This window comes from Vigna umbellata, chromosome 11 (genome assembly GCF_029865625.1).
Source record: "Vigna umbellata cultivar VRB3 chromosome 11, Vumbellata_1.0, whole genome shotgun sequence".
Taxonomy (NCBI): Eukaryota; Viridiplantae; Streptophyta; class Magnoliopsida; order Fabales; family Fabaceae; genus Vigna; species Vigna umbellata.
This window is the reverse complement of record NC_142175.1, coordinates 7279506-7287822: the sequence shown is the minus strand read 5'-3', so window position 1 is coordinate 7287822 and position 8317 is coordinate 7279506. Positions and strand designations below refer to the sequence as shown.

Here is an 8317-nt window from a genome sequence, read left to right as displayed (position 1 = left end):
CGTTCACCTTCAAAAGTTAACTTTCAAGTTTGAGGGATTTATGTACCTATGTGATCCAAATTATGTTATTATTGTCAGATCCAAAATGGTCCAATAAGAATATGATTCAAGTATGAGATCCAAATAAAATATTGACCTATTTAAAATAAGAAAAAAAAAATTGAGAATATATTTTAGATTAAATGATATAAATAGAATTATTCATGATTAACAAAATTCATTTATCATATCTGTTATCATATTCTACATATTAGCAAGCCTAAAAAGCCTATATATACATGTTATCACAAGGAGTACATTTATCAAATAATCATTCTTGATTTATATACTCACTCAAAATATTTTCTGCGAACGCGACATAGTTCTTGGAGGTGGATTTTTCCCTTTGTTTTGATTTTGAACTCATATACATTGACAATTTGGTCAGTCCACCTCGAAAACAACTCGTCCCAAATTTGCTAAGAACAAAAAATATTCATTTGTGAATTTTTTTTTCTCAAACTTCTTAAGTTTTGGACTTTTTCTAATACAAACTTTATTTGTGTGTGTTTGAACATCAATTTTTTTTTTATGATGTGATGTAAAAGATTTATTGGAAACTACTAATTATTCTTAATCTTTGTTATTCTTTCTCTCTAGTTCTATTTGTGAATATTATAGGATATTTTAGATTTAATCAATTAAAAATGTTGTGAACTGATCTAGTTCTTGCTAAATTAAGATAATGAAATTGTCTTAAATTTGATAGTATGCTTTGAAATGTTTATTTGAAATCGTATGATGAGATGTTAAGATTGTCTTGGTGAATTTCAATGAAGTTGTTACGGTTTCAGTGTTGCATTATCATATTTTGAGTTTTACGCTAAATGTTGATTATGATAATAAAAACAAGTAGAAATTGATGCATAGAACTTCTTAAAATAAGTAGGAAGATTTCGATAGTAGTGAAAATGTGATTTATTACTTGTATACTCTTGCTTGTATTCTATTGCTTTAAGTTGAAAGTTGATGGTATGTTATATTTATATTTAGGGGTGGGCAAAGTGTCCTGTACTGCACTGCACTGTAAAAATTTACAGTTAACTATAAATCAGTTTAGAAAAACTGTACTTAACTAAAAAATAGTTCAGGGTAACTGAACTATTTTCTAGTTCAATTATACTGCAGTACAATTTAGTTAACTAGTTTTTTTGTTTATCACAGTACAATTTAATTAATTACATTTTTCGATTTCCCAAACGCTCGTACCAGCATCAAGCATGAACCATGAAGTGCTGGATTTATAGAATTTCTACCATTGGACCACTACAAAAAAGATGGGCATTACCGAAGGCCAGAAGCCCTCGGAAACAGCCCAAAACCGTCGGTAAAAGGTAATTACCGAAGGCTTATCGACGGCCAAAGAGCCCTCGGTAAATCCCTTGTCGCTAACATTTACCGAAGGCTTTTGTCCTTCGGTAATTACCGAGGGCCAAAAGCCTTCGGTAATTACCGAGGGTCAAAAGCCTTCGGTAATTACCGAGGGCCAAAAGCCTTCGGTAATTACTGAAGAGCTGAAAAAAAAAGTATAAACTCAATCTAGAACCATGAACTGGGATTGAAGATTTCTATCAACAGAGTTCTAAGAATGAAACAGATGAGAATTCTGAGCAAAATGTATGAAGCACAAACTGGTCACATACCCTCCAAGTAATTAACAATGATTTTGGATGATACAAGTTAAGTAAAATGTGAAATAGAATCTAGAAATACCTGCACAACATTACCTAAAGCTATTAACAACCTAGACAAACTAAGACAAAACAGAATGCAACCATAAAGAATCTCAACTAAAGCTCTACAAAGTAAAAACAGCAAAAGAGACATCTAAAGCAGAATGATATTAAGCTAACAAATCCTAATTACAAGTCTGGAAAGAAAACAACAAAAGAAGAAAGAAAGGACTCTAAACATAACCTAAACCAACTCCCATCTAAAACGCTTCTACAAAAGAAAGACAGTAAAAGGAAAAAAAATAAGCAAAGAGTTAACTTTGAACCTAGCTAAACTAAAACAGACTCGAATTTAAAAGAAAAAGAGCCTAAGAAAATCCTAACAGTAGCAATGAATGGAAGAGATCCTAGAAAATTACTAAAAACCAGAACAAGACTCAGAAATTTAAATCTCAAAACAAAACCTATAAGGGAAAATAAAACTGAAACAAATGTTAAAACAGAAATTAAAGAATATCTAACACGTGAAATAGAAAGCAAGAATATAAGAGAAAAGGAAATCCTAATATGAATTCTAATTACAGAAACTATAAGCAAAAATAAAGTCTAATCCTACAGCCTAAAACATATTCTAAAAGCATAAAGAACTAAGTATTGACAAACTAAATTTAGAAAAACTTTACAAACAGTAGCAGAAAGAAAATAGAAACTAATTATGAAAAGAAAATCCTAATTGAAAACTTAAAACAAAGCATGAAACGAACCAAGAGCTTAAAACATAACAAGTAACTAACATAAGGAAGAGAAAATAATAGAAAGAAGAAAAGAAAAGGGACCTAAAAGAAGTTCTAAAACAAATTAAAAAACAGTAAAAGAACCTAAACCAAGAAATGAATGAACTGTAAAAACCTAAAGAACTATTAACAACAAAGCTAAAAACTAAACTAAAACAAATTAGTAACAAAAATAGGTATTTACAGACTAAAACAAGAATGGGAAACTACTCTAGGTATTTAAAACTAAACCACACCTAAGTTAAAGAAAAACAGCTAAGAAAAAAAATTTACCCCTATTTTACTCAAAAACAGATATCAACACAGATTTATCAGAGTAAAAGCAAAAATTTTAACTACAACCCCTCACCCCCACACTTAAGAGGCACATTGCCCTCAATGTGTGAGTAAGTAAGGTTTTCTAATCAACAAAAACATACTCAAATCAAATAGCAACAGATATGTACAAGAATAGAAACTGAAAAACACAAAAAAAATAGCAATTGAACAAGAACAGAAACAAGACTTAAAAGTAAAACTACAAAACTAAAGAGGCAAAGAACTTATTCAGATTGGCCACAAATCAAAGTTAATTCTTTTTATTTTTATGAAAAACAACATATTATCTATCCTACTATTTATTATGCTACTTAAAGCTATGTAAACTACTATAAAAGACCTATAACTACTATTTAAAAGAAAGGAAAAGAAAGAGCTTATTGGATTTTCTCCATTGTCCGCCAAGTTGTGCATTAGCTCCTTCCCAGCTCTCTGCTTTAGCATCATCAGTTCTCCATTCAATGCTTTCAGCTGCAGCAACCAGATCTCCTCATGCCTTTGCTGTTGATTCTGCAAATTCCAGGCTCTTTGAGCATCATTTATACCTTCTCTTGCATCCATGACCACTTCCTTTGTGTCTGCAGCTTCCTTTGGACGAGTGACAATATTAGTCATGTCAGTTGCAACAGCAAAATCAAAGTCAATGTTCATCAGTGAATCATCAAACATTTCAGCTTTGTTAAAAGTGAAATCAAGATCATTTTCATGAAGAAATAATGCATCAAAGGTGGGACAAATATTATCAGTGCAAACAGTAGGGATATGGATACGTTCAATCTCAAATGGTGCTCTGAGAACCTTAGAATCAATAACTACTACAGTGTTAACAACAAGCTCTAAAGGATCTATGCACAGGCAATCAAATGAGCTAAACTGCAAAGGAAACTCAGATAAGACAACTAGAATTTCAAGGTTAAACAACACCTGTGTTGGCTCTTCCTTAGTAATAATAACAGAATCCATAGTTAACTCAACACAGTCCATAAAGCTATCCTCAAAATTGTTGTCCAGACCAATGCACACATCATAAAAATCATCAGAAATATCAATATGTTCTACAACACAAATTTCATCCAGCTTTTTAGAACAATCAGGTATAACAACAAGAATATCTAGCAAGGGTTTCTCATGCAAAAACTGAGTGTGTACCTGTGGGGAAAAGTGGAGTACTTAGTCATTGGCACCTTCACGATGTTCCTCCTAGCATCGGAGGCGGACTTTTGAACGGCGGCGACGACTTCCTTGGTCTTGCCAACTCCGATGCAATCTTGGCCATTTTTGTTGCCGACAATGAAGACAGCTCTGAAGCGCAACTACTTCCCTCCCTTAACAACTTTCGTCACCCTTCTCACCTGGACCACCCTATCTTCGAACCCGTCGCAGACCTTGTCCTTCTTCGTGTTGACCCGAACCCCGTGTCCTGCTTCACCAGGGAGTCCGTTTCGAAGACGTCATTCCCGAGCACAAAAACGCCGCTGAAGGTGGGGCCGTAGAGCTCCTCGTAGGCTGCGGCGATCTCGTCCTCCGTCTTGAGGGGGCCATCGTCGAAGGAGGGAGGGGCGACAAATCCCTCTGCAGGCGAAGAGGAGGTGTCAATGTCATCGGAGGGTTTGCATTTGGCGTAGAGGAGGGAGGGGTGGTGTTGGGGTTTGGCGAAGAGGAGGGAGACGGTGTGCGGCGGCGAGGGGAGGAGAGAGAAGCGCGAAGAAGCGGGAATTGCGACAAAATGGCCACCGTTGAGAATAGGGTCGAGAGGTTTTGGGAGGGAGAAGATTTCACAATACGGGAGAATGGAACAGCGAGATCCTAAATTCTCATTTCACTCAATTGAACCTTTTACCGAAGGGCGTATTCCTTCGGTAATGTCAGTGCCTTATCGAAGGATAAAAGACCGTCGGTATTAATCCTTCGGTAATTAACATATTTCTTGTAGTGGACTGGGTGGTTAATATTGAAGAACAGGTGTAAAAGGGTCATGATAAACATTGAATATCCATATAAAAAATTAACTAGAACATTAATATCATTAAGGATTTCAGAGTAAACATTCAAATGGAATAATAAGTGAAGACCAATACAATTACAAGTCATGACAGAGAGATCTTGAGAAATGAAATCTTAAAAGTTTGGACAAGACCATTTACCAAAGAAGAAAATTTAGCAACTGAAGTAAAAATGCGAGCATATAAAAATGGGCATTCAAGAGGACCTGGAATAAAAGTAAAAAAATAAGATTAAAAAAGCATTACCACGGACACAACTGCATTCATTGAATCAAAATGGAAGCTTAAACGAGGGCAAGGAAAGAGTTGAAATCAACCTATTAGAGAGTCTACTGCAAAAATATCCAATTTTTACAAACATTCGTCAACAGCCAAGTAGCACAGACACGATCGAACAAATATTCACGAAATTAAAATTCCATAAACTCTAATTCAGGCATGAACGACCACATGCATGAAAAGGGCAATTGGGATCTCACACAATGAAAATTAAAAATAGGTAAAAAGGAAAATTGATGGTAGATCGGAGCGTACGAGGTTCCTTGGTTGTAGATGTCGATGGAAATTGAGACCCTTTCCGCACCAGACTTGAGTCTGTTGAGGGAGGCCTTGTTGTGCGCGACGATGAAGGGAACGTCAAAGGAAGCGTGTGAACACAGCACCAAAGAAGCTAAAAGCGCAAACGCCACGCCGGTACACTGTGCAGGACACTTCCTAATCGAAACCGGTCACGCCGGTACACTATGCAGAAGGGGTTGAACTGTGTAGAGTTTTCGTTGGAAGAGATCAGAAGGAGGTCTTGAAGTGCGTAGGGTTTTCGTTGGGAGAAAGTGGAAATGAGGACTTAGACTTAAAAAAATAAAAACACAGTTTACACAGTTCACACCAGTTAACTGTACTAAAAGTATAAAAAGTTTAGTTTATTTAAACCGAACCAAAAATAAGTTATTCAGTTTTTAGTAAAAACAAATTAGTTTATTTTAAGTATAATATAATACAGTTAACTGTAATTCAATACAGTACAATTATTTTTGCCCACCCCTATTTATATTATCGAAAATGAAACTTTGAAATCACATAGTGAATCTATATGTAAACCCATACACGTTGATCAACTTGTGACCAATCTTGCACTATCATTTCTAATATATGTATATAAACAGTAACTGAGACTTTGTTCACTTGAATGGATTTGGAGGAGAGTGATTGAAGATATTTGAGAAGATTTGAAGGTAAATTTTTTTGTTGTTTATTTAAGTAGATTTGGAGTTAAGTGAGAATGAATTTGAAAGTAAATTTTTTTAATTTATCCCATCAATCAAATTCTACACTAATTCTTACAAACTTTATTTCTAAATTCACTCTCACTTACCTCCAAATCTACTCAAATAAACAACAAAAATATTTATCTTCAAATCTTCTCAAATATCTTCCATCACTCTCTTCCAAATTCATTCAAGTGAACAAAGTCTAAAGAAATACTATTGATATGTTGATGTGTGTTAAGTCACTATATTTAATGAAATATTCAAATTTTAATGATACATTGAGATAAATAAATAATTGTATTGAATGGTCAGAATCAATAGAAATTTCTACCACCAAGTTGGTAATGAAAAGTCATCAACACTTAATAAGATGGAAGAATTTACCATATTATGAAGGTTGCTAGATGACTTATGTTAATACTTCAGTCGGAACGTAACACTAGTATTCTATAAGTATAAAATCATTATATATCTAGAATGAATGAAATATATAATCTAGAATGAATGAAATATGTAATCTTTAGCATATTTAATATCAAACTTATTATATTTCTTATAGATTAAAGATGAAAAAGTCTTTATTTGTGTATCTTTTAACTTTCAATTTAGTTAGAAATATTTATAGAGAGGTTAATACCCAATTAATTTAAAAATATGTAATTTTTATATTTTAATACATTTAAAACTATATATTTTGGAATGTTACACATTATTTTAATTTTTTAATTAATTATTTTTTTTTCACAATTATCTTATTTTCTTTATATTATAATAACACAATAATTAGAATTTATCGATAATATAAAGCTGAATAATTTTTTATAATCTTATCAAAAGTTGCGAGGGAATTGTTTTAGAAAAGGAAAAAGAAAAGGAAATCTCGGCGTTAGAGTTTTGAAAATATACTTAAATTAGTGTAAAAATTCTAAAAGAATTAGTTAAATGAAACTAAAAAAAATTGAACCTAAATTAAATTATATTATTTTTTATTTAATCTATTCAATTTGATACGTACGTTTAAACTAAATCAAATCTAAAAATTATAACTCATAAAATACGGACAAAATAGATGCTAAATGCATTAGATGTTAGGGTTATGGTACCGTACATTTCACATCTCTACCTCGCTATTTTTCTTTCGGGAAATGATACTTTAACAACAATTTTTGACAATATTTTGACACGGGCCACGTGTCAAAATGTGATTGGTGCATGTGGAAAAGAATTTCAGAAATTAGAACGTGGAAATTGAAATTTGGGAGCGGGATTTCAAGTTTTTGGAGTTAATTTTCAGTCTTCAGATTTTGAATCTGAGACTTTGTTAGAGAGAGAAGCAGAAGCTTGTGAGAGATTGCAGCCGAGAGAGACTTCGTCTTCCTCTGACCCAGCCACCCATCTAGGCGTTTCAAGTCTGGAATCGTCCCACCCGCTTCCTTCCTTGTAGCGTAGGGGTTCGTTCCTCGCCAGCACTAGAACTATTCGCGACCCCTAGAGAGAGTCCTTCTACCTCCGACCCAGCCACTCGTCAATGCGTTTTGAGTCTCGAATCCTCCCACCCGCTTCGTTGAGTGTAGCGTAGTGGTGCGTTGCTCGCTAGAGTGCCGCCTCTGGAACTATTCGCGAACCCTAGACAGAGTCTGTCTACCTCCGACCCACCCACCCATCGACGCGTCTTTTGACTAGGTTGATTTCATGGAGCGTGGCGTTGTGTTGTCCGCCGGAGTTCCGCCGTTGCCACTATTGTCTGATCTGGTGACCGGCGCGTTTTGGGCTACCGCTATTGGAACGGGCTGCCAAAAGGATGCGTTGTGGTCGTTCCGGTGTCGTTTGAGCTGTCGATGTTGGTTGTTGGGGTTTGAAGTCCGGCGGAGTGCCGCCGTTAGATTGAAGCGTTGCAATCCTTTCAGCGTTGGTGTGTTTTGCTTATTTAGTATTTTGAGGGTCGATTTTGGGTTACGTTTTATTATGCGTGTTATTGATATATTATTTATCATTGTTTGGTCTTTGTGTAGTGTGATGGAGGAACTTGGTGAATAGAGTAAAGGTGCTCATATGAGTAATAAGGTATGTAGGGTTATATTTGATTTCCATATATTTACTGTTTGGATGTATTGAAGTAGTAAGCATGACTTTGTATACAGTTAGTGTTTAGACACTTCTGCAAGACCAAGTTCATAGGTGATTTGAACAAATGATTGACTTCTGAACAAAAGGATTACATT

The 8317-nt window shown here is 34.6% G+C and overlaps 1 pseudogene; it reads right to left on the bottom strand.

The window, feature by feature from the left end:
- Positions 1-3441: 3441 nt before the first annotated feature.
- Positions 3442-7759, bottom strand: LOC148190888 (small ribosomal subunit protein uS5c pseudogene; annotated as a pseudogene).
- Positions 7760-8317: the final 558 nt, after the last annotated feature.